This window comes from Camelus bactrianus, chromosome 3, assembly GCF_048773025.1.
Source record: "Camelus bactrianus isolate YW-2024 breed Bactrian camel chromosome 3, ASM4877302v1, whole genome shotgun sequence".
NCBI classification, from domain to species: Eukaryota; Metazoa; Chordata; class Mammalia; order Artiodactyla; family Camelidae; genus Camelus; species Camelus bactrianus.
Genome location: NC_133541.1, coordinates 8,747,063 through 8,774,215, shown reverse-complemented (window position 1 = coordinate 8,774,215; position 27,153 = coordinate 8,747,063). Strand labels below are relative to the sequence as shown.

Genomic DNA, 27,153 nt, shown 5'->3' with positions numbered 1-27,153 from the left:
ACTTTCTTTGTTCTTTTCTGACGCCAATGCCCATTGGGCCTTTTATCTGTTACTTTTGAAAAACAAACTCAAAGGGCCTTGGCTGCTTGCTGCTCCCCGCACCCCCCCCCCTTTACAGGGTACAGCACACGTCGCTCTAGCAGAAGTTTGAGGCTGTGCGCGATCTTCGCCACGTGCCGTTCCAGATGAATCCTCCTGTCCCTCTCTGTGTCTCTTGCTGTCAGTGATGGAGAAATCGATACGGTCAAGTTTCAGGTTGTTGTCAGATGATTTTCACTCACTCAAAACCTATTAGGATTTCCAGTCCAGAGGAATGTCTTTGGGGATTTGGGCCAAATCTCTGGCACCAGAACATCCCGAGTGCAAAAGTTATTACCTGGGGGGCAAGCACTCCATTTATAACAACGGACAGAAGACAACATTTGGAAAATATGGACTTAAAAGTGAACTTATTGGAGATGGACCAGGCTGGGGAAATGACGAATGATAAGGGCACCTGTGACACTCAGGTTTTGGGTTGAAGCCCCTGGGAAAGTGTGGCTCCTTCCACAGGGCAGCCGCGGGGCGGCTGTGGCAATGTTGTTGGCTTCCAGACGTGTGGGCCTCCATGTTGCTTTAGAGAAATGAGCTCCTTTACTGGTCAGAGTTCTTTAGTACCAATCAAGGCCATCAGCCTTGGTTCTTGGGACCCGCAATTCTACTTGTCCTTTTCTATGTAGTCTTTATGTTATCACTACTGCTGTGGTGATAGTCAGCATGAGTGTACACGTATGTGGGAGGAGGGGAGTGTGACATAGCACAAGCTTGCCATTTGCAGCTTGACTTCTGAGCTTTTTTTCCTATTCTGTCCCCACTCCTTATTCTCTCGTGCTTCTGGCTCCCCCATTTCCTGGCGGGGGGAGCTTTGTGTCTTGTTTCTATACTTTCCCTTGGGCTTAATGCGTGGTCCATTTTCCCGACCATGACTTTGTCCCTCCTGGCAATGACTCTGGTCACGCACCCTTATCTCTGCTGCCATTGGCTGTCTTGCACAGCCACACCCCCTGCCTGAACAGATAGGGGACCCTCCCGATTCAAGGAGGTGTTCTCATTAGACCCTAATGTATCCAGGTCTGGTGAGGCGCAACTGGACATCTCTGATCTTTGTGTCCAAAAATGGTCCTTGTCCAGGAGCCTGTAACCCCAGCATTCTTTCTTACATTTCAGAACCCACTTTGCATCTTTGCTTTGCACACACACCCTATTATCTACACTTACAGTGTAAAAAAAATAAGAAAACCCAAACAAAAAAAGAATAGAAAAATCATTTTCAGATTAAAGAATTGTGTCATAGACATACTCAAAACTTGAAATTTTAGCTTCCAAAGAGACCTTGGCCATTGAATGGAATCTGTCTTTCTCCCCATTTTAAAGATGAGTTAACTGAGCATCAAAGAGATGTGCAGGGAGAAGCTCCCAGCTCACGGAGTGACTGTTGGCAGAACCTGGCTCGGACCTTGGCTCAGAACAACTTCAAGAAGTGTCCTTCCCCCCATACCACAAGGCTGGACCTATAGAAAAGGCTTTGGTTTGACCTGCCTGTTTATTGTATATTTGAGCATGAGCACATAATAAGGGAAAGATGCCATCATTTTTTAGGGTCTGTTTTTATGACACATACATGTATTAATTGAGATGCTTTCCTAAATAGAATAGTGTTTTTCTAATCTTAGGAAATGACATGTTGAGGCTCTTTTCAAGCAGGACTCCTCCAATGCTAAAATCGTATGTAAACGCTTGCTGAATATTTAATATCAATGGTTAATTTTTAACCATCGATTTTTAGCTGCTATTAATTATCATCATTATTTATTTAAAGAGCATTAAAGACATCTAGGATAGTTTAGGAGAAGTCAGAAGTCATTATAGAAGGTCAAGGGCAAGCTGGCTCCATTCCCTCTGGTTATGTTCCAAGTGTGCCAGAAGGTATGCAGAACTGAGTTATCCAGAGAGACAAGCATTCCAGGGGAGTGGCCATTGAACCCGTAGTGAGCCGCCCATGGTTTAGTTGACTTTGTTGAATTTTTAGAAAATGAGACTTTAATGAATTCCAAATGGGGAGATTATTAGTCCTTCAATGTTTTACGTCTTCTTTACAGAGCATGTGGCATAGCACTATATTTGGGTTCTCTGGAGAAACAGGATATATGTATAATTGGAAAGAGATTTAATATAAGGAATTGACCCACGTGGTTATGGAAGCTAAAAAGTTCCAAGATCTGAAGTCAACAAGCTGGGGACCCAGGGGAGTCTCAAGACTGGCACACTTGAGACCCAAAGGGAGCAGATGTTTCAGTTTGAGTCTGAAGGCAGGGAAAGAATGATGTCTCAGCCTGAAGGCAGTCAGGCAGGAAGAGTTTCCCTTATTTGAGGTTAAGATCAGCTTCTTTGCTCTATTCAGACCTTCAACTGATTAGATGAGACCCACCCACGTTAGGAAGAGTTATCTGCTTTAGTCAGTCTACCAATTCAAATATTAATCTCATTCACCTTTTTGGACACATCCAAGATAACGTCAAGGTCATTTGAAAGTGACCTTAAGTAAGGTTTCTCAATAGCCACACCTCTAAAATGCAGTGATTTATACCTATAACCTAATGTGTAGCACTTCTGCAGAAAATTATTAGCTAAAGAAAATAAAATATACCAAAAAGATGAAGCTTTCTATACATTTTAGATAACGTTTAAGTCTTAGCTAGCAAGACACTTCCATTAGCACAAAAAATAATGGCCCTTTTCAACAAGATGACTGTCAAAAAGAAAAAATGTAGACAGTCAAATGATTTATTTCCCCATCCATATTGAGTTTATTCATGGGGAGATTCACCTTGTGAACTAATAATTTTCTGGGCTAAGAAAAAGCAGCAGGCATTTTTCTTTTTAGGAAATGTCTTTTTTTTTTTTTTTTACAGTGGGTTTCTTTTGGCCTAAAAAAAATTATCTAAGTCTACAGCTTTGATATCAAGGAAAAGGCTTCTTTCAATTGCTTTAACCTTTTTCAAAAAGTGACCTGTTGGGATAAATGTTCTCATGCTGAGAGTCAGGGTTTTATCTGCTGTCTGTAGGAGCATAGGCAGAAGGAGCAGAACCCTTTCTGAAGTGGTTTAAGAAAAATGTAAGATCTCAGACTGAGGAAAGGAACTCTTTTGAAAGGTCAAATTGAAGACCCATAATTTAAGCAAAAAAGAAAAAGTTAAACTTCACTCTCGTGTCAGATTGTGGGTGACACCAGAACAGGGGGACCAGGACAGAGCCAGGAACCCAGGAACCAGCTAAGAGGGAAGTCGCTGGCAGATTACTTCTTTCCTTTTGGGCAGACAAAGTGCCAAGTTCATGGAGGCCAGTTCAGGTGGGGAGGTGTGGGCAGGTACATGGGTGGCTCTGGTTGCAGGTCTCAGTGTGCAGGGGGTTGGAGAAGTCAGGGAAGAACGCATATCACTGAGGTCCCTGGATTTCTGGTTAGCGGCATAAGTAAGCCTCTCCTGCCTGCAGTGGGTCCTCAACAGTGATTCTCAAGGGTGTCTGCTTGGGGAGCAGGCACCCCTGTCTCCCATGCACCTCCAGCCTCTTCCACTGCTTCTTTGCCGACTCCCCCTGCCCTGCACTCTCACGGCCTCTTGCCTTCGGCCCCTGCTGAGGATTTAGCAGCTCATCTTCTGTCTTGACCTTGACTTGGGCTCATATTTGTTTTCCAACCTCATTCTACCTCCTCTTGACTGTTGTCACCCACCTGTACCTCCTGGACCCCGACCTTGGCCAGGAATGATTCCTAGATTTTTCTGATTGCTTCTCACATGTCAGTGCCTCGGAATGACAATAATATTAATGATAAAACTGTATTTCATATCTTCCAGGTGGTATGTATAGTCCAGAAGGAGTGCCATGAATTCCGAAGCATCTGTAATCCTTCAAAGAAGAAATCTTTGGGGATTCAGGTGTGCCAGAGGGGATGGGGAGCGGTGGGGAGGGTTGGGGGCACCAACTTTGTGACAAGTCCCAGACACATATCAAACCCAGACCTCTTCCTTCCCAGGGCAGAGACTGGCCCCACTCACCCAGGCCTCCCTGCAGGCAGGATGGGCCATGGGACTGGCCAGAGGTGTGGGCAGAGGTGGTGAAACCATCCCCTGCGGCCACCTTGCTGGATGCGTGCTCGGGATGGCATACACAGCTGCAAGATGGTGCAACACCGCCAACTTAAGCCAGACTCCAGGAGCCAGAACATCTTCGTGACATTAAGCCCCGTGGAGAGTCTGGGTTTTCTTCTTGTGTGGCACCACTTAGCTCTAACTGAACTCCTCACTTTCAAGGTTGGAATCTAAACAGGGCAAGTGCGTTTCACCATGATCGACTGATACATTCAGCTCGGTACTGCAGCTCTGGATTGGGATTTGGAAATCTGCACCAGTGCCCACGATGTCCTTGCCTGTGTCCCCCCGGTGACATGGGCTTAGCACTCCTGTGGCCGCGCTGGGCACTTCATTTGGTTACTTGTGTCATTTGCCTTTTTTACTAAAACCGTCTGTTGGTACACACGTTTCTCAGCAGCATGAAAGCAGGTCGGGATGGAACTTAGGGCAGGTTCTTTGACATAAAAGGTCTGCCCAGGGAACAGACATCCTTAAAGTACGGGAAACTCTGAGGCTGGGTTTGATGACCACCCCCTCTTCTCCTTCCCCATTTTGGGGATCCAGAATTCCCTTTTTGCCTCTAATGGGGATTTTGGGTTGCACTCACCTTGTGGGTGAGGAAAAGAGCTTTTATTTGGGGTTGCTTGTTTAACATGTGGGAACAACCAGGGAGAAGTGGTTCCTTTACTGGAACTGGTTTCTTGTCCAGCTCGTCTCCTTGTGGCTCATGGTGGGACTTTGGATGTGATCTCCTGGCTTTGGTGGGTTTCCCCTGTCGACTCCAAGGAGGTGGCTGTAGCTCTCCTTAGCTTGAGCAGCTCCTCCAGAGCTGAGAAAACTTGCCCTAGACCCTCTCCCATGAAGCTTACAGGCACCGGGTAAGGAGACCTACGCCGATTTGGCCACCTGTGTCTCTTGGGCACTTTTGGGACCGTTTGGGTAGCAGCTATACAAGTTGGAGGCAGGTCAGGACTGATTTGTCTTTTGACTTTTAGCTCCTCAGTTTTTGTGACAGCAATTCTCCAGCCAGCTTCAGCCACACACAAGACATTGATTGAAGAAGCATTAATTTGCCAGCAGGCCCCCAAGTGCTCATCCACGTGTTCTGTGAGCTTTAATGAAATGCCAGCTCCCTGCCCCATAGGTGCTCCAACTCCCACTGGACAGAAAGAGCCTCCAGGCAAATGCCAAGACTGCAGAGGAGACACTGTCACCCTGATAGCCTGCGTTGGGCAAGCAAAGACCTCCATTTCCAGGTTGCAGGGGGTGTTTAGGGATGTTGTCACAAATGTTCCCACAGGAAAGGGTCCAGGCATCACTGGATTCATGCACCGTCTTCCTGCAAGGGTGGGGACATTTTCTTAAATATTTTAGCCATTGCACTTACCCTGAATGCCTTTAACGTCACCCATGAGAGTTCATTTCTAGCAGCCATCATGGTAATTAATAGGCCGCTAACTGCACCTATAGGAACCATTTTTGACATTCCTCAGCCTTGTCTGATGACAACAGAAGTGCCTACAGTAGCGCCCCGGTGTCCGGGCTTCCCGAGCGGAACAGCAGCGGTCTGCCCTGAGCTCTGCTCTCTTGACGAGGATACTGGCAACACACTTCACATCACTTGGTCCATCTGGAGTATTTTAAAGTGAAGTCCAGACGTGGAGATGGTTAACAGATGACATCGGGCGAGCTGAGCCTGTGCTCCCAGCCCCCTCTGCCACCAGAGGTGACACCAGTAGCAAGAGCGGCAGCTGGCGTGTGGGGCGCGCCACTGTTCCCTGTGTCCTCCGCTCATCATCTCCTGCAGTCCTCACGATAACTCAGCTCATTATCTTCGTCTTTCAGGTAAGGAAATTGAGGATCCAAGAACTTCTAAACTCTCCCAAGGTCAATAGCTAGTAAAGGCAGAGATATTGACCCCAGTGACCTGAGCTTAGAACATCTTTGCTGCCCACTGGGTTGGACCCAAAGCAAACTGCTAATCAGCCGGTAAGAGCTGTGAAACAACTCTTGGCATGGCAGGTTTCAGGAACTGGCTGCAGGTGTCCTTGCTCGGGTGGTGGCTGGACCTCACCAGACTGCTGGTCCCAAAGATAAGAGGCCAGCGTGGAAAGTGTTGACACAGGTGCCTCAGCTACTCAGGGATCTAAAGCAGGTCTGTCCGGGTGAGTAGACGAGGGTCAGGTGTAAGTCATCTTACAGCTGCCCCAAAACTGTGGTCCAGGCTTGTCCTCCAGCTGTGCCCCCGAGATGAGCCCCACCCTGGATGGGCCATCCGGGAGCTGTGGGCAGGGCGCTACCCTGCACGCTGGGATCCTCCTTGCCTGCCTGGACCGCCTGGACCGCCTGGACCGCCTGGACCTGGTCTTGGCATGTTCTCTTGGGGGCTTTCACGTTCCCTGGGTCACTCTCACAGACCCTGAGGAAGGCTTTGCTTTTTGTGGGCTTCACCTTTTCCTCTGTGTAACAGCCATTTCTACCAACGCAGTTTATGCTTGAATTTGATGAACTGCAATTCATTAAAAATTCCCATGTAAGTCATCATTTACGAGACTAACACAGCACACGTCAAGCGATGGTATTGGTCAGGGCACACAGCATGGTGGCTGAGCACCCAGGCTCTGGGGCCAGGCGGGGCAGACTCCGGCTTCGCCACTTGCTGGCTGTGCGATGGTTGAGTGATTGATTTGATGTCTCTGTGCTTTTTCATCTTAGAATGAGGATAAAATTTTTGGTGGATTAAGTGAGATAATCTATGTGAGGATTCGCTCCCCAGCCAACTCAATGGAATGGAGTTTTGTTGTGATTTAGGTAGTAATCTTCTTTCCTGGAGTTCTGTTTTTTGCCACGTAATTTGCTGGTTTGACACTGCTCACAAATGTGGGAAAGGTCCCTTACTAGGGGGGGATCCGGGGGAGGCGGATGGATAGGAAGGACCCATTGGAAGTGGCGTGAGGAGATGCCGCATCAGGAAGTGCTGAATGCAGTCGTGAATTTTTAAGCAATTTTGGTGACCACCTTAGTTCTCACCATCTTTAACTTGGGTTTTACTTTGCTAAGAACTCTCCATCAATTTTTGAATATGTGAGCTATTCGAGGTCGCTCACTCAAGGCAAAATGCTGAAAGTAAAAGCGAAATCAAGGAGAGCCCTGGGGCTTTGAAGGCTTTTCTTAACTTGTGGCCATTTTCCGCCTTTAAAAGCACTGGCTTGACTTTTACGGGAGCCTGTAGAATAATCTTACAGAAAATGGAAACCAAGAGCACAGTCATTCCTTGAAAAATTTTAAACTGCATTCGGATGTGCGTTTTTCAAAGATCATTTCCTTGACATTTTCTGGGGGTATATTTCTTGGGAAATAAAATAAGTATGTTTGCTGGATGCTCATACCAATTTATTTAGAGCTATAAATAAGATTTAAAAATGCCTCCTGTCATTTGTACTAGAAAATATAAGGATTAGAGGGATATCTTAGGAGGTCGGGGCAAAGGATTAATGATACTGTTCAGGCCGTGCTGAGGTTGGCTGATGCTTCGAGCCGTTTTAGCTGATCCCCTTGTGAATTATTCTTAAGGATGGGCATGAGAGAGCCTGTGGCCCAAGTGAAGGCCAGAGACACAATGCCCCAGGCCACACACGTCCTTAGGGGCCACTGAGTGGAAGAATCCGATTTCCTGGGTTTCTGGTCTATGGATGCCTCACAACCACCCCAACTGTTCACTAGATTATCTGGTAGCCAAATCCCCCTGCGTGCTTCCCAGAGGCCAGGAACAGCCCTTAACAGGTAAGAAATCCAGTCATTCCATTTGGAGCCTAGGCTAGGCATGCAAGGTTCCCTGGAAGAAAGAGCTGAGGGACTGGCTTGCTGCCGTCTCCCAGCAAGGAGTCTATTCATGCAGTGAATCTGTTCAATCACTGCATTGCTGCTGCAGGACATAGGCTGGAGATGGTGTCCCTTGGGGACTGGCTGGGGAAGGAGGGATATGCAGGAACCACAGGACAAAGTATGTGGCTTTAGGGAGAGAAGAGGCCCCCAAGTCTGGGTTGGGCAAAGTGGGCTAGGGGGAAGCAAAGGGGCCAGAGCAGGGGTCCAAAGGAAGGGAGGATGTGACCTGGGTGTGGAGGAGGGCAAGGTATCCATGGCAATAGGACGAAGGCCAGCACTCTGGGAGACAATAGAGGGAAAAGTGGCTTCACTTGACCCTGGGGAGAAGCAGGAGTGGGAGAGGTTGCCAGGTAGAAGGCACCCAAGTTACAGCCCTCGGACCCCAGGAGTTGAAATTTGAAGGCAGCAGGAAGCAGTAGGTGATTTTTAAAATAAATCAAATCAGATATGAAATACCTCAGAGGAAAACAATCTTCTAAAGAACTGTTTTGTAAATCCTTTAAAAAATGAAGAGAATCCTTTATCATGTAAATGCAGTGAAAAAAACTCAGTAACTTTCAAATTTACTTATCTTGTAAGTTTAAATATTGTCTATGGCTTGTTTTCCTGAACTAAGTGAAGTACAACTCTATTTCTTTTATCCCATCACCAAAGTAACGTCATCCTGAAAGAGAAGCAGGATATGGAGAGAGAAGGGGGAAATAAATATTTAGTAGAAGAAAGAACAGTGCCATCAAGTACTTATTTTATTTTGAGTTTTGTCTCAGGACTGAGAGCAAGTTTTTTAATTTCTTCTTTTCACTTTTTATGTCAGTGTATTTAGGGTCCAAGTCACTGAAGGAATTTGGGACTTTTTTAAAATTTAGAATCACTGATAGGAAGGAAGATATAATGGTGATGGCTTATGAGCCTGAGTGAGACTCATGGGATGGTTGGTAAGTGGCTTGCTGGCTGCTATCCCTTATTCTTCCTACCTAAGAGATTCCTCATTTTAAAATCAGAACTCAGAATCTGTTCCAGAATCCTTCTTAACACAGGGCTCTTAGGCAGTCACTCCCAACTGAATTGTCAATCAGGTGGAACCAACTCACCTCCTGACTTTGAATGTGGTAAGAGATGCTCACCCTTCAGTGGGCATCAGAAGCCCCTGGAAGACTTGTTCCAACCCAGGAACTGGGCTCCACTCCTGATTTAATAGGTCTGGGGTGGGGCCAGAGACTTCTGTCAATGCTGCCTGGTGGAGAGCACACTTTGAGAACCACTATCTGGATTTTAGAACAGCCATCAACAGACGGAAACTCGGTTTTCCATTTTGATGAGGATTGGATGGGTGAAGAGAGCAACTGTTTAGAATTTCCTTACGTTCTCTCTCCCCTCCTTGTTCTCTGCAGTTCTTCCTTTTTATTCCTTAATTAGCTGGATTTACAAACCTATGACCTTAAGTCAAGAAAAAGTCATAGTCCAGGACACTCATTTTTTGGACATTCCAGTGACCATTCGCTGGAATGCAAGTTAATGTTTTAGAACATGAAATGGGCAGTTTCAGAATGTAAGAAGAGCTGGTGGGTGGCCAGAGTAAACCAAAGAAGAATGTGCTGGAAATTTAGGGAAAGTCCCAGTTTTCACTCCAGGTCAAGGGTTTCCACCAATGGTGATGTGTGGTTATTGGAAGTTGGTTAATGTTTCCAAGAATGGCAAAGGGAGACCGTATTTGTTTCCTAGAACTGCTCTACCACGAACAGGGTAGTTTAAACAACAGAAATTTACTGTCAGAAGTCTGAGATCAAGGTGTTCCTTCTGAGGCTGTGAGGGAAAATCTTTGTGTCCAAACCCCCCTTTTCACAAGGACACCAGCTTTACTGAATTAGGGGCCACCCTAATGACCTCACCTTAACTATTTACATCTGCAGTGACCCTGTTTCCAAATAAGGTCACATTCGGAGATACAGGGGCTGGGGATGCTAGGATTCAGCATATGAATGTTCCAGGGGCACAGTTCAGCCTCTAACACTGACCCTGAGCTTAGTTCCTGCTCAGACTGTTTGCAGGAGACACAGCCACCACGAGGAGCCTTCAGGGGCCTCAGGAGAGCCCCTCAGGGGCTCCGACACCCACCTCTCCCCTTACTGGCTCTGGTGGTTGGTCAGAGGTGCCACAGCACATATCCAGGAACATGTTCGTGACCATAACATAAACTACTCCATGGGAAACCTGCATCCATTCAGGTCCTAGCGTTGTCCTTTGAATTGCTGCCCTTTGAGATCATGCCATCTCCAACTGGAACATCAATTCTTAGGCTTGAAGAAGCATTGGTTTTAAAAAGGCAGGACCTTGTTATAACTGATACTGCAGTTAAGGAATCCTGTTAACTCTTGACTCCAGGACAAAGGCTTGAGTCTTCTGAGAGGAGATGCCTGCCAAAGTCTGCCAGGGACAATAAGGGCAGTAAATACGTCAGTGCCTGCGAGGTGTCTGAAGGGGACGCGGTTACCTGCACTGCAGCTCTGGTGCCAAGGCCAGTTCCACGGCTGGAGTTTTGATCTGAGGAGCTGCTGCTTAGCTCTATGGGGTGAATCTTTCTCTGTATCTGTCAAGAGTATTATCTTGTTCATTAATGTGTCACTAAAATTTAAAATGCCACATTTCTGCTTCTTAGGTAATCATTGCAGACAGGTTTCATGCATATTGTGAAAAGCACGTTTCTCAGCAGAACCAGATCCAACAGAATGTTGGCGGGAAGTGTGCTCAGGTTGTAACTCCGGGCGTTCCACGGGTAACTAATTTACACAGCACATAGGTCCGCAGTGTGCTTGCTTCCTCCTCATTTCCCCCTTGTGGGGTGTTTTGTTTCACTAGTTTTCGAGTTTGAGTTTCTGTGTACTCAAGTACATGGACTCATTCCTTCCATGGGTCATGATCATTTTGCTTCTGTTACTTTAGAGCTTTTTCTCCATTGCAATTGTCCATCACGCTTCCCCCATTTTGGGGTGGGGGGCGGTAACTGACACCTCTGGGCGTCTGCTGGGCAGAGAACTTCAAACCCCAAAGTGAAGACCTTAAGATACGTGGCTTGAGGTTCAGTGGCAAATGGAGAGTTGTTGACAGCTGGCTGTTCTTTTTTTCACCTTTCTCATCAGATTATTAATTTCATTGTTCTTAATAGACTCTTAAAAACTATAAGATAGAGTAAGGATGTCTCTCCTACTCTTTTATTTCTAAATTTGTTTGTGTTTCTTGTTTGTTTTGTTTTTGTTTTTGTTTTGGGCGGGAGGTAATTAGGTTTATTTATTCAGTTAGTTATTTTAACGGAGGTACTGGGGATTTAATCCAGGACCTCGTGCATGCTAAGTATGTGCTTTAACCACTGAGCTACACCCTTCCCCGCCATTTCTAATTTTTATGATGACTTGGGGAGCTCCATACTGGCCCAGCTTTCTTTTATAAATCTTTTTGTTGTCTCCTTTGGAAGCCTGTTGAGAAAGTCCTCTTGTTTTTATCATGAAATATACATGTTGTGGAAATAATACTTTACAGAAACTGACTCATAAACTTACCCACGTGTAGGATGGGTTTTGGACTCAGGTCATTCTTTTAGACAAGGTGGCAGAAAAACAGCACTTCAGATTCTCACATCCAGGTGCCACAGTGATAGGTAACACCACGTTTACCTACCTTGCTTTACTGTGTTGCTTGTTTTTATAAGAATTCTTTTTAGAAATGTCCATAGAAGTGTGGAAATAGATGAAGACCAACCAAATGAGGACAACCACAGCTGTTTATCCTTCACTTACTACAGCAAGGGGGTCAGTCACCTTGGCAGGCACTCAAAGGCAGGTGGGGACCAGGAAAGGTTTACAGGGAAAAAAAAGGGTGGCTTCAGATGTGCCCTGATGGGAGGCTGTTGCCCTTGAGAAGCTGGGGCCGGCTAATGAGAAGCAGGACGTCCTGTGTATTGGTTGGGACTGCACATTTGGCTTTTTTCTGATTGGTCCTAAATTGGAAATGGGGACAAAGATTAGGGAAGCTGTCAGTTATTAACCAAGTCTTGATCCTTTTGGCCAATTGTTACAGGAGTTATTGGTTGGCTTCTGGGACCAGTTACTAGAGATAGTGGTCTGACTTCCTAGAAGTCTGACTTAAAGAGAGCAGGCTGGCTTCCTGGGCTGGTTACATAGAGAATGAGTTGGTTTCCTGGGCTAGTTGCTGCAGGATGTGGGTCAGAGTTCTGCTTTCATGTATGGTCTGGCCACTGTCCCTTTATATATTCAGTCTCTCAAAACAGTAATTAGCACTAGTGGCGACAATTAACTTTATTAAAATGCAGTTGAGCCCTGTTATCCTTCCTTTTCTCATCAGACCATTTCAGATATATCTCCAGTGAAATACAATCCACAGATTCACATACAGTATATAAGCTGGTTACTCTTTAACAGTGGAAATGAGTCCTGTGCCTGGAATTGCATATTTAAGGAATATATATCATTATGTATAAAATGTGAATGAAAAATGTTGCCTGCCATTTCAGCAAACAAAGGATGCTGTGGCTATCAAGCCAGCAGCCACTGCAGTCACCCCCAGACTCGCACCCTGAGAGGACTCAGGATGGGAAAGCACAGGAGATTGGCCCGAGACAGCTAAGGTGCATATTATAGGAATGATGCCAAGGAGCCAGGCTCTTGCATCTCTGCATACAGAGAAAAGCACTAAATTCATTAACTTGAGATGTCTTGTTTCCTTTAACTAACAACAATCTTTTGAAGTTCCAGCTACCTGGTGTTTGTTGCAAAAACTCCTATGTATCCTGGCTCCTCCCTTATCAATTCAGAGCAGTCCTGCAGAGCTGCCTCCCAGGCTTGAGATCCTCAGAAAGTTTGCCAAATAAAACATAATTCTCAAGGGAACCCTCCTACACTGTTGGTGGGAATGTAGTTTGGTGCAGCCATGGAAAACAGTATGGAGATGCCTCAAAAGACTAAAAATAGATTTACCATATGATCCAGCAATCCCACTCCTGGGCATATATCCAGAGGGAACCTTAATTCAAAAAGATACATGCACCCCAGTGTTCATAGCAGCATTACTTATAATAGCCAAGACATGGAAACAACCTAATGTCCATCAAAAGATGACTGGAAAGAAGCTGTGGTATATTTATACAATGGAATACTACCCAGCCATAAAAATAATAAAGTAATAGCATTTGCAGCAACATGGATGGACCTGGAGATTGTCATTCTAAGTGAAGTTAAGCCAGAAAGAGAAAGAAAAATACCATATGATATCCCTTATATGTGGAATCTAAAAAAAAAAAAGACAAATGAACTTGTTTACAAAACAGAAACAGACTCACATAGAAAACAAACTTATGGTTACCGGGGGGAAAGGATTGGTGAAGGATAAATTGGGAGTTCAAGGTTTTCAGACACTAACTAATATGTATAAAATAGATAAACAACAGGTTCCTACTGTATAGCACAGGGAACTACATTTGCTATCTTGTAGTAACTTATGGTGAAAGAGAATATGAAAACAAGTATATATATGTTCACGTATGACCAGAGCATTGTGCTGTACACCAGAAATTGACACAACATTGTAAACTGACTATACTTCAAAAATATATATATATATACAAAAACCCCCCACACAAAACCCCCCATAATTCTCAACTTTTAGGTTGTGCATCTTTTCAGTCAACAAAACTATAATCATCATTCTTAGAAATGGAATTTTTTTAAGGGAAAGTAGTTTAAGTTACTATTATACAAAAAATTTTGTAATAATATTTCAGTCATAGATTAATTTCAACAGTCCTTTAACCCTTACATACTAATTTAAGTGCCATTTAACTAGTGTCCTCTTCAGGCTCTTTGGTTTTAAGGAGAGTGACCTCTTTGAGTTACTCTAAGTATTTAGGGTGTCCTTGTAGGACACACATCCGCTGGAGCCTTGGAAAGGGCACCGCCCACCCTGACAGTGAGTGTGCAGGTCCTTCCTTGTTTCCTCCACTCACTGGGCCACCTTTGCTCTCTTTGGGGATACTCAGTACTCCACCCTTGAAATTTCACATCTCTGGCTCCTGTGTTTCCCCACAGGCCCCAACATTCTTGTCAAGCAATATGTTCTATAGTGTGTATTATGAAAACAGCTGGTGTTACTTTTTTTGGCCATACATTTCCAACTCTAAACTACATCTTACTGTCCTTTATCAAACTACACATCCTCTCCAAGTCCTCTGCTGCTGAGCTTCTGTCTCAGGTCACATACCAGTTTGCTGATTGGCTGTCCTTGGGCCAGATCCTCACTGGCTCAATCGAGTTATTCACAGTGAAGGGGGTGCAAGAAATACTTTCAAGGTTATTCCTTTCCTAACTTCCTTCTCCAAAGGGAATAGATCCAGACACTTCTGTTAGAGCCTGCAGGTCAGTAGGGAAGGACACTGCGTCATCCTGAAGTACATATGCTCCAGGAAGGAGGAGACCAATAAGGATGCATTTCAGGCCTGGAAATGAGCAGTGAGGATTCCACCTCTGTGCTTGGCAAGAGCTGAAAGCCAGAATGGAATAGAGCTGATGTCCTTCTGCACCAGCACCCTGTTCTCTGAAGGGCAATCAAAGACAGGGAAGGAATTCTGGACTCCTATAAACCCGGAGAGGAGGGTACACACGTGTATGCATAAAACAGTAAAGAACAGTTAAAAGGGAAATTGCCAGCCATTTGACCTTTATATTAAGGGGCATTTGGAACTTTAAGGGATGGGAATTAGACCTGAGGGCATTTCTTCATTTGTATAGACGATCACAGAACTTCGATTTGGTTCGCCAGGTTCTCTGTAGAGCCCTTGCATGTGGAGAGTGATTTATACATTCGCATCTGGTTTGTTCTTTAAATCATCCTTTCAGAGCAGCGTTTGTCCAGGTTTCAGGAGATCAGACACCTTGTCACACTTCAGGTGTCTATTTCAGGCCTATTTCATAGTCATCCCTCAGGTCTAGTTCCTCTGTGGCCCCTTGTCATGTTGGAGATCCTGCAGTGGAAGAGCAACACATGTGTTTCTCTGAGAATTCATTCATATTGAAATCACTTCCTGAAGTTTCCTGTGGCATCAGCCTCTCTGCCGTCATTGTAACACTCAATTTAAATTTGAATCCTAATGGTTTTAGTTGTTCATCCTCCTGTAACATGGAGAGGATAATTGGTTTGTGGGCTCTCTTCTCATTACTTTTGGCAAATTAGGAGAATTCCTTAGAACCAGCCGTAGGTGAGCACAGACATTCCCAGACAGAGTTAATAAGCTGTTCTCATCGCATGTGTTCGTTTCCCCCTATTTGAATTGTGCTGCTGGTGGCGCCAGCATTGGCAGCAGAAAGAAATATGATGTTCAGCTAATGGCTTGAGAAGGGGCGGGAAGGACTCAGGGTCACCTGTGGCATAGCCTATTTTGAGCTGAGCCAAAGGAGATTAATGCTGTCACTTGCTTGATTAGCATTGCCACTTGCCTGGCTCTCGACTTCGAAATGGATTAATTCCGAGAGAACAGCTCGCTTGGAGTTGTTCACGTTTGCAACTAACCTTGTAAAATCCTACGCGGTGGGCGGACTGGAGGGAAAGGCTGAGACGCGGCAGAGCCTCGCTTGCCTTTTGTTTGCTTTTGTGACAAGGGCTTTCAAAATAAGGCTAAATTGCTTAAGCTTGAGCCTGCAAAATAATTGGTGTTTTGTGTCTCAAGTTAAACTTCTTTTCAGCAAAGAGTTCTAGAGCAAGCATCTTAAATCTATTCAGATGTGTACATCCATTTATTCATGTGAGTGTCAGGAAATTTTTTGTTAAGATAACCTTCCTGAGTACACCATTGTGATGCGAATTGGTAATGTGTTCCTATAGTCAGAAGTTATCTGTGCTTGGGTTTTTAAATGCTCAGTGTACTGTCTCATTTGGCCGGGAATGATCTGGGTTCTGGTGTTCTGCAGGTCAAAGGATGACTTAAACTGCTTAAACATTTTCCATCCCGTTTGCCGATAGACTGAACATAGTTTTGCATCTAAAGTCTATTTCAAATTCTCCAGATATACTTTCCTTCTTGTGGAAGGCTTGAGGACCTGGTAGGTTCCTGATCTTTGAAGCTGATAGATCTGAATTCCAATCCCAACTCTGGCACTTTACTGGGAGCAATGATTTTTTAAGTACAGAAAACATTGTGAGTGAATGGGAGTAAATTATATGTGCTGTCACTGAATAATAGAGTATGAATTAAAAACCCTTCTGATGTATAATGCCAACTTTTCCTTCAGAAACTTTATGCCAATCTTACACTCCAACCATGCTTATTCTGAAATTCATCGGATTTATCATTTAATAATCCTACCCAGCATACAGGAAAATTGTTTTGTTATTGTTCTTAGGTGTGCTACATTGATGATTTGTGGAGTTAAACACATTTTTTTTCAATAAATACAATATTTATTGGCTTTTTACTGTTTCTCTTTTGACTTGCCTGATCATGTATTTTGCAGGTTCCCGTTCATTCTCTCTTCCTCCATACAATGAAATAGTCATATCAATGATAAAGACATCATACTTCTTTGGGCAGTTATAACAAAATCACCACAGCTCTTTTTTAAAAATACTGGGTCCAAAGTATATTGTAGGAACCTAGTGTCTCCAGGAACCTGCACATACAAACCTACCCTTCTGCATGTGGGGTTTCTTCTCATGTCCTGTTTCTCTCTTTTTTTTTGTCACAGGTAGTTTCATGGGTGATTTTTTCTCTTTTTTTCTTCTTATTTAGCTATCTTCTCAAACTCCTTGATATTTCCCTGTAAGCCACACTTTCCTGCCCGTTAGTAGATTAGGATGGTCCAGGCAACAGTTCTCTTTCTTTCCTGGCAGAGATTCCTCACCTCTCAGGCAGCCCCCACTCCCCAGAGTCAGACTGTATTGGTGCCACGGGGCCAGATGCAGAACTGTTCCTTCGGGTGAGAGCAGGAGGTGAGGGTGTGAGAAGCATTCTTTCCTGCAATACAGTAACTGTTTATTGAGGGAACACCATGCCGAAGCCCTGTTCCAAATGCTTTGGGTAGGCAGTGAACCAAGCAGATAAAATTCTGTCTTCATAACCGTCACCGCTGAGAGTGGGGAATTACACTGCAAACAGGACTCAAAATGCATAGATGTCAGGAGAGGGTACTGCTACAGAGAAGGCAGGGGCTTGGGGCCAGGGTGGGGAGGAGTGTTGTGGCTCTGCATGGAATGGCCAGGGAAAGCCTCCTCGAGGAGATACGACCCGAGGGAGATGTGGGAGACGTCCACGTAGACATCTGGAGGAGGAAGGTTTGATGCAGAGGGAGCAACAGGTGCCAGAACTCTGAGTGGGGAGCATGCAGGGACAAGGGAGATCAAAGAATGTGCTGTGAAGTTGGACGGAGTGGTACCAGGGAACCAGACCATGGGAGGTCTTGTTGGGCATTGGGTGGACTTTGACCTTTGTGCTGGGTGAGATGGGATAGCTAGCTGTCCCATCTGAGCAGGAGGGGATGTGATTTCACATAGCTTTTAAAGGGATGACTTGGATTCCTGTGCTGAAAAAAGATCGCTGGGGAAGAGAGGGGGTGAAGGGGGAGGGGGAGACCAGGTTAGGAAGCTACTGCACTAATCAGGGCAAGGGATGATGGAGGCTGGGGGCAGGGTGGTGCAGATAAGACAGAAGCAAAGAGACTTTTCAGAATCTCCCCAACCACTGGGTAACTTGTCCGCTTGCAGCAATGAGCCACATACACATGGCTACCCTTGAAATTACTTTGAAATCCACTATCCCCTTCCATCCCTTTCTTGTCATCCTGTCACCACTTCTTTGATGAGCATCTTCCTTTCCTTCAATGTTTTATTGTGACATCTTTGAACAATTGCATGGGATTGTGATCTGTCTTCACTGGAAGATGAAACTGTTCAGGGTAGACTACATCTCTGAGCTCTTGGTTTTTCCTATAGTGTTGCAGAAAGAATGTAGAATAGAAACAGCTCTGAAACCCTTCAGCGCCCAGGATGATGATTCAAGGTTCTAGTTACAACTGGAAGGGTCTGCCAAGCATTCTAACGGCATTTTGGAATTTTCCCATTACTGTTAATTAAACTCACACTCTTCTTTTCTAAGCTCCAGAATATCTTCCAAATAAAAGCAGAGAGAACCACATATCACATCAAATGTAAAATAACCACACAGTGGTTCTTTGGCCTTTATCAAGAAGTTCAATTGCAGTTTGGCTTACAAATTTCCTTTTTTTAGCATGGATTAAACATGCAAAGTCCATGTGCCCAATTTGTGTTTTCTGGTGCTGGTACTTAGAATTCGGTCCTGAGTATATAAAATATAAGAGAAGAACTAAATTTAGTGATTTTTTTTTTTTGGTGCTTATCCTAATAAAGATCCAACTCACGAGGGTGTTTTTAAAATCCAGCTGTCCCGAGTATTTTATTTTGCTGGACCGTGGGAAAGAAGATTTTGGCTTGGAAAGCACAGGGACTGAAGCAGAAAACCCTGTGAATTGCTTCGATACAAATGAGTTCCCACATTCCAAAGAAGAAAAGATCCCATTAAGCCGAAATTAACCCCTTACGCACAGATGCAAACATTAATTTCTTCCTTGGATGGTTGTGGTTAGTTGCTCATATTCATCTGTTAGAATTCTAATGAGGATTCTATATGGCCAGCTCACCCAGTCAGACACATTATTTTGCTATAACCAAATTTATTGTAACTCAATGATAATACAAATACGTATGTATTTAAAAATCTTTGTTACTGATTTTTAATAATTGCCTAGTGGTCTTTAAATCCTTTAAAATGTGTTCAGACTTGTTCTACAACCAGTATATTGTTGATATTTATAAATATTTTGTATATGCCTGAGAAGAATTTGCATTTCCCTTTTTTTTTGGATGCAATATTCTTTATGGTACCTTAAATAAATCTTAGTGATTAAGGTCAAGTCTGTTACAGCCTTAATTATATTATAGCCTTCATTAGGATGATCATTTGTTTAATTAAGCAAATTAATTTGACCAATCAGTTGCTAAAAAGGGTATGTGAAAATTTCCCATATACTTACTGATTTGAATTTTTCTTCCATAGTTCAGTCATTTTGGCTTTGTCAATTTAGAGTCTATTTTATAAGTTGTATCCAAGTTTCAAATTACTATATCTTCCTGGTAAATTAAAATTTTAATTTTAACTCCTTGTTTAGAAATGCTTTTTGCCTTAAGGTATACATATCTAATAATGTAAATTCATACGTGTGTGTATCTGTAAGTGTATCTCTCTATCCATCAGTTGAATGCCTAGCAGAGTGATACCAGCTCTTTTTTGTTACTCTTTTCCTGGTCTATCTTCTCATATCTTTTTCCTTTGAACCTTCATGTGTTCTCTCATTGTACATGTGCCCTCTGTAAACTACATGCAACTGAATGTTTTAATTGAATCTGAACATTTTTGTCTTTAAACTGAAACATTTCATCCATTTGCATTATTGCCATAACATATATTTGGGTTAATATTTATCATATACTTTTATTCTTGTTATTTATTTCTCCTTTTTTCTGTCTCCCCCCCCCCAATTCAGTATCCTCACTAATAGTTTAGAAGTTCTACACTTTTTTTCAATTCTTTTTAGTGTCTATCTTAGAAATTTTAACTTGCACACTGAAGTTAATTCTCTAGCTCCTTCTTTTCCTTCTTTAGGGGTGGGGCGCTTTGGAAGAGTCTTTACTTTTTAGCTATTTCATTACTATATTTAAAAGATGTTTTTCTAATTATCAGAGAAATGTGAGCCAAAGCTATAATGAGGTATCACCTTATACCAGTCAGAATGGCCATCATTAAAAAGTCCACAAACGATAAATGCTGGAGAGGCTGTCGAGAAAACGGAACCCTCCTACACTGCTGGTGGGAATGTAGTTTGGTGCAGCTGTTATGGAAATCAGTATGGAGATTCCTCAAAAAACTAAAAAAAGACTTACCGTATGATCCAACAATCTCACTCCTGGGCATATATTCAGAGGGAACTTTAATTCAAAAGATACACGATCTCCAATGTTCATAGCAGCACTATTTACAATAGCCAAGACCTGGAAACAACCTAATGTCCATCAACAGATGACTGGATAAAGAAGTGGTGGTATACAATGGAATATTACTCAGCCATAAAAAACAATAAAGTAATAGCATTTGCAGCAACATGGATGGACCTGGAGATTGTCATTCTAAGTGAAGTAAGCCAGAAAGAAGGAAAAATACCATATGATATCCCTTATATGTGGAATCTAAAAAATAAAAGGCAAACAAACTTATTTGCAAAACAGAAACAGACTCACAGACATAGAGAACAAACTTATGGTTACCAGGAGGAGAGAGGATTGGGAGGGGATAAATTGGGAGTTCAAGATTTGCCGATACTAATATATATAGAAAATAGATGAACAACAAGTTCATATTGTACAGCACAGGGAACTATATTCAATATCTTGTAATAACCTTTAGTGAAAAAGACTATGAAAATGAATATATGTATGTATATGCATAACTGGGACATTGTGCTTGTACACCAGATACTGACACATTGTAGCTGACTGTACTTCAGTAAAAAAAAAAGATAGATGAAAGATGTTTTTATGTTTATTTATCCAGGATTTTTAGTTGAGTCAGTGAGAAAGTCGACCAGGGTATCTAAGTCTTTTACACTGAGAAAAAAGGAAATCCTGAATGAGTTTTATTTTCTATTTAACTATAATTTCATTGTTGCAAATGCAATAAATGAATATCCTTGGAAGTTAGAAAATGCAGAGAAATAAAAGCACCTTATTCCTATCATTCAGAAACGATCACTTTAAATACCTTAGGGCATATTGTTCCATGTGTGTGTAATATTATATATATATTACACATAAAAATTATTTTTTATATGTATGTCTCTGTGTGCTTTTTAAAACCAAAATAAGACCATACTACCCAGGCTGTGTAATAAGGTGCTTTTTCAGTTAATAACCTCCACCTTTCCACGTCCATCCATTTTTGCTTTATCCTATACACAGTCCTGATTCAGGTTTTTCCAATTGTCCCCCGAATGTCCAGTGTAGGTGATTTGTTCAAACTCAGCCCAACCCAGGACCACTCACTGAATCTGGCTGTTGAATGCTCAAGTCTCCTTCACTCAGACGCACTTCCCTCTTTGTTTTCGCGACCATAACTTGTTGAGATGGCCAGGCAACTTCCCTGCGAGATGCCCACTTCCTGGATTTGTGAGATTTGCCTTTCATGGTGCCATTGAACTTGGTCCTCTCGCCCTTCTGTTTCCCATAAATGAAGAGTTATTTCCACAGGATTAATGGATCCGATTCACAAGTTTTTGATTAGAAACCATCACAGGTGATGTTGTGTGCCTCATTTTGCTTTGGGCACATAATATCTTATGACACCAGTAGTGAGTTTGGCCACTAGATTATGATGATAATGGCTTGATTCCTCCATGACAAAATTACTGATTTTTCTTCTTGATGTTGGCAAATAATCTGTGTGTTGCTTCTTGGGCGCTATATGAATGTCCAATTTCCATCAGTCATACACAATAGTTTTAACATCATTTGACTATCCTTGCCTGCCCAGTGGCTTTGTAAAGCTTTGCAGAGTGCTGATTTCTCAGTTCCATTATTTCTTCTCACTGTTATCTGTCATTCTTCTGTAAAGCAGAGCTTTCCTTCATCAACCAGATAATTGATTTCTCTGAAATACTATTTTTACTGGGAAGGTTTGATAAAACCTAAATTCTTTCATTTTAATCACCAACTTCAAAGTAAGTTACAGCAGATTGTGACCTAAGAAATTTTTCTTGATCTCTCCTTTTTTTTTTTTTTTAGTATCATTATGGACTAATCTATTCTCAATGATTCATTTTTTCAATCCACTCTAATTGGTATTCTTTTTTTTGTGGTTCAAATTGTCACAAATTTGGATAGTAGGAGCTTCTAGGCAATGTCTGTTCTCAAAACTAGGAAGTATATTTTACATTTCACCAAAACTAAGCCTTCATTCATTGTATGTTGCATAATTATTTTACGTAATATTGAAAAAATAGATCACAAGATGTAACAAAAAAGGTGACTCAGATTCAACACAATATCTTATTTTAAAATGTAATGTACAACATGGTGACTATAGTTAATAATACTGTATCGCATATTTGAAAGTTGCTAAGAGAGCAGATCTTAAAAGTTTGCATCACAAGAACATAAAATCCTGTAACTACACGTGGCGATAGGTGTTAATGAGACCTATTGTCGTGATCATTTTATTATATATACAAATATCAAATCATTATGTTGTACACCTGAAACTAATGTAATGCTGTATATTAATTATACCTCATTTAAAAAGACCCATGAGTTCATACCGATAGTTCCAAGTTGATTTTAATGACAGTATGTACACTTAGTTTCTCTGATGTTCGTAATTGTACATCTTTCCTCTTACCCTGGAATTACTGATTCCTAACATCATGATCATGATGTATGGTGTTGTATGAGTTTCCCGTGGCTGCTGTAACAAATTAATTATTACACCTTGGTAACGTAAAGCAATAGAAATTCATCCTCTTGCAGTTCTGGAAGCCACAAGTCTGAAATCAGTATCATTGGAGTGAAATCCAGGTGTCATCAGAGCTGTGCCCTTGCAGGGAGCTTTGGAGGATGTCTGTTCCTGGCCCCTCCAGAGCTGGGTGGGTGTGGGCTTCCTGGCTCAGGGCCGTGTCATCCTAATCTCTGCCTCTGTGATCGCACAGGCCCCTCCTCTGTGGGCCTGTGTCACCTCCCTCTGCCTCGCTCTTATACATGTGACTGCATTTAAGGGCCACCTGCATAATACAGGCTAACCTCCCCTCTTCAAGATCCTTAACTTGATCACTTCTGCAGAGTAATTTTTTTCTTTCATTTAAGGTGACATTCACAGGTTCCAGGGACTAAATCACGGTTCTTTTTGGAGGGCCGATATTCAACCTACAGCAGTTGTTAGCATACTTACTTATTACTCGGTCATATAATACAAAGTGAACAGCTTCAAGGTATCTGTGCACATATTATTACAAACTATAAAAATACCAAGTGAAGTTCAACTTTAAGACGTCATTTTTTTTTTGGTCCCTAGAATGAAAACTTTAAGAATGTGCATTCAAAATGTTGTGTTGCAAACTCACTTGAGAAAAATCCTTTCTCCGTTGTTTAGGTTTGTTTGTCTCAGTTTGCCTTCAGTTTCAGGGATTCAAAAAACAACAGTCATTTTAAAATTAGGTGATGCAGTTCATGATTCAAGGCGTCTTTCACCAGTTCACTAACTGGGGCTGGGGGCAAAGTCAAGCTGAGGGCAGCTGGGCCTGGGACACAAGGCAGAACCTCTCTGTCCTGGACCCAGTGGGGGCTCCACCTCTGCCTGGCCGTGGGGGCTCCGTTTGTCCCCCATCAGTGTGCTCCCCAAGATGTCTTGGTTCTACTCTCTGTTGTGTGGTTAACCCACTTTCCTTCCTTTCCAGGAATTTCCCCTTCCTTCTAAACCTTTCTGTCCATCCTCCAGGGTGTACTTTCCTCCCAGTCTTACAGCTTCTTCTTCACCTAACATTGTGCAATTTTTGCAAAGATGCTGAAAGTGAGGTGGGAAGGGATTAGGGACCACGTGGAACTCAGTCGTTCTATGAGGATGCAAGTATTTTGTTCACTTTCTGAGCTGAGGATTAAGGAGGCCATTTCTTTGCTCAGGGAGGAACAAGACCTGTCTTATTTCAGTAGCCTCAGAACATAGCACCTTCGCTCTGTAAAACATATCCACACCTGTCCTTTGATATTTTCTACTGCTCTGTTTGCCCTTAGTTTTCTATTAACTATCCTTTGGAGAAATATCCAAGTTGAATCATCTGAATCAAGGAACAAATAGATCCTTCATGCTCGAGAGGTCAGGATGTCCCTGGCGGCCATCAGTGGTCCTAGAGTGACCACCTTCTAGCTAGAAAACTCTATTTTCTAGTCTATTGGCAGTTGGGACACAGGTAGTGAGAAGCAATGCTGAGAGTGGGACAATTAGGGACAGTTGTGACTTTTTCCACTTTTGTCACCCAGGGTGATTCTTGACACTATGACGTGGTACTGAATCTATTTTCTTAAAACGCAAGCAACTGAAGGCAGCCCAGAAATGTCCTTGCCTGTTTGTATTTGCATCTTGGTTCAACAAACTTAAGTCTTCTTGGGAGATATAATATAATTCAAACTCTTTTTTTCCCCCAGCTTGTCTTGATTGTGTGACTTGGTAAAGGAAATAAGATAACTAAAAGGAGAGGAAAATTTATGTTATGGGAACTCTGGTTATTGCTGAGACATTCTTGAAATTACACTGTTACTGCTTTTAAATATTAATTCCGTTTCCTGAAAGAATGAGCTAAAGAATTCAAGCAATTCTAAAGTCCATGGAGGGGAAACTAAATTCTCAGGAAAAGAAAATTGCTGGAAGGTGAAAGGTGCAATTTGACAGCGTGCATACATTATATTGTTATAAATGCTTCAGACTGTTTAACATCAAACTGTAGGATGTGTTTTGACAGAGCATGTAGTTTTGAAGACAAGGCAAGTGATTAATGTAGTACTTAGTGGGATAGTTTCTAAGAAATGAATTAGATTTCTTGGATACGGAAGTGGTTGAAGGTGTGTGTTAACTATTTCGGTTCACCAGGGTAGCATTTATCAAGTTGACGCAATAATGGAATAAGACTCATTCTGGTGAGTTTAGAGAATTAAAATTCCATGATAAGTTTGACTGGAATGGTTTCAGGAATCCCTTAGCCAGATTACTAGGTATGTATGATAGACAGACTGGGACAGCTGCCCACCTCACGGTCATCTTTTGGTGGTCATTTCTAAGCCACCCTTCTTGTTGGAAGTCACTCTTTTCCCTGGTCCCACATTGTGGGTCGTGAATGGGTCCCAGCTGTCATCCATGAAAGGGCAGACACCTGGCCTAGATTAGAGTGTTAATAACTCACCTCACTGGCTACAGTAATTGGTTTGGAAGTAGCATTAACTCTAGGGTTCTACTAGCTCAGACTTCCCCAGTTTCAAAATGGAAAGCTCCACATCCCAGGAACCTCCCCAGTCCCAGGCAGACTGGGACAGTTGGCTACCCAACATCTAACCTGAACTGGCTGATCAGAGTTCTCCCCTGGGAGATACGGACTGGATACGAAGTCTTCCTCCTTCTGGCCACCAAGCTGTGAATACGAAATGCAGAGTAGCTGGTGGCTCTGCTTTCAGCCTCAGGCCTCCTGGGATGATAGAGTCAACTTCTGGAGAACGAGCTAGAAATAGAATCCTGAAACCATTTAGGTCTTTGGTTCCATCTCTCCCCACCTTTCGCAAGGACAACAGGCTTAACATGAGCCAATGGACCGCCAGCTTTTGCCCACACTTTTCTAATTGGGTTTCTGTTAATTACAAGTAAAGAATTCTTATACAATGTTTGCACCTAGACAAGTTAGGAGTTTGTAACTTTTAATCTTTTTAGTTATAATTTTCCCCAGTCTTATAAAACTTACAAAATAAAGAGTAGAAACATTTTTGATAGTAATTAGTGTTTTGGTTGGAAAAGATCTTAGAGAATCCAGAAGCTAATCTAGCAGATAAGACAGAATTCCTTTCTACAAAATGCCTGGAACAACTTGGTAGACTTCACCCTTCTCTCTAGTTACCGAGTCCAGTGTCATCATAGCTTCTGAGGCATCTCACGTTGGTGGCACATAGAGGCATGCTGGCCCTGTGAACTGACTTACTGTTGGATGGATGCACGTTTTATTGAGCTTGACTCAGTTGTAATGATCCTTTAATCTTAATTTTACATTTGGATTTTGGAAGAGAATCTTAGAAAATTATAGAATTAGATTATTAAGGATCAGGGGAACATTGATAGCCATGGTTTATCATGCATATTGGGTTATACAGATCAAATGAATTTTGGCCACTTATGTTTTATAGTTTCTCTTTTAGATGTTTAAGAAAGTGGTTTTATTTTGACATCTGATCAGGTAGAGGGTATGCTAGCCATGCCCAAAATTGCTCTTTGGAAAAATAAAATTTTCTGTTGTAACTTTTGTTTTTCTGCTTTGAAAAAGAACCATCTGTTCATGTAGTCAATAAAAATTTACCGAGTGCCTACCCTGTGCATAGAGGTTCGAGGAGCTGGGAACCTCCAATCACCTTGCAGTGTGTCTAGGAGATGGAAGATATATTAGTTGGACCCTGTAGTTGCAAGAAATAAAAAATGCTACTCTAACTGGTCTAAACACAAACAGGGAGTTTCCTGTGTATATAACAGAAAAGCTGGACCAGGCTCCAGGGCTCCCACTTTGTTACCCTGACCTGGTTTCCCTCTCCAGGTATGAGTTCTACTTCCTCTGTGTGAATTCTGTCTCAGAAAGTCCCCTGCCCCACCCCAGGGTGGTTAGAGGCAGCCGCAGCCTGGGCGTCGCCTCATCTTAAGTTCATGTGGGGATGGGAGGGGAAGAGCACGCGTCTCTCTGCGAACAGTCCCAGCCGAGGTCACCTTGCTCCCTTGTTCTGATTTCCTGTGTGGATTTATGCCCCCCCCCAATCAATCGCTGTAGTTTGAGGGTTGCAATATGCTGATAAATTACCTTAGGCACCATCATCCTGGAGTGCGAGTGGGAACCCTGGAAGTTGTGAGAGGAGGTTTCCCATAAGGAGGAGAGAGGAGGCATGGCTGGTAGATGGAGAAACAATTAAACAATTTCTACAAAGGACATCAGGCTGAACTGCATTTGGGGGTGTGAAGCCTTTTCCCACTGAGTGTGAGTGGTATAAGACTGAACTCTATCAGTGTAAAAAAACAAACAAACAAAAAAAACCAAAACCAAAAATACAACCAAAACCAACTTTGCCTGAGTGACTTGCTGGCTCCTATACGTGCGCTGAGAACCTGGGATTTCTTACTCCACGTTTAGCTGATGCTGCAGTCCACTGGGGGGCGGCAGGAAGCGGGAGGCAGCTCTGTGCAAGAGCTGGG

At 42.9% G+C, this 27,153-nt stretch overlaps 1 long non-coding RNA gene across 1 annotated transcript in view; it reads left to right on the top strand.

Moving 5' to 3' along the window:
* Window positions 1-27,153, top strand: part of LOC123615353 (uncharacterized) — a 224,553-nt gene that overhangs the window by 92,174 nt on the left and 105,226 nt on the right. The window contains exons 3-4 of the long non-coding RNA XR_012503620.1: window positions 3,894-3,974; window positions 4,073-6,014. This is a non-coding gene — a long non-coding RNA (uncharacterized LOC123615353). The remainder of the gene's footprint in view (window positions 1-3,893; window positions 3,975-4,072; window positions 6,015-27,153) is intronic.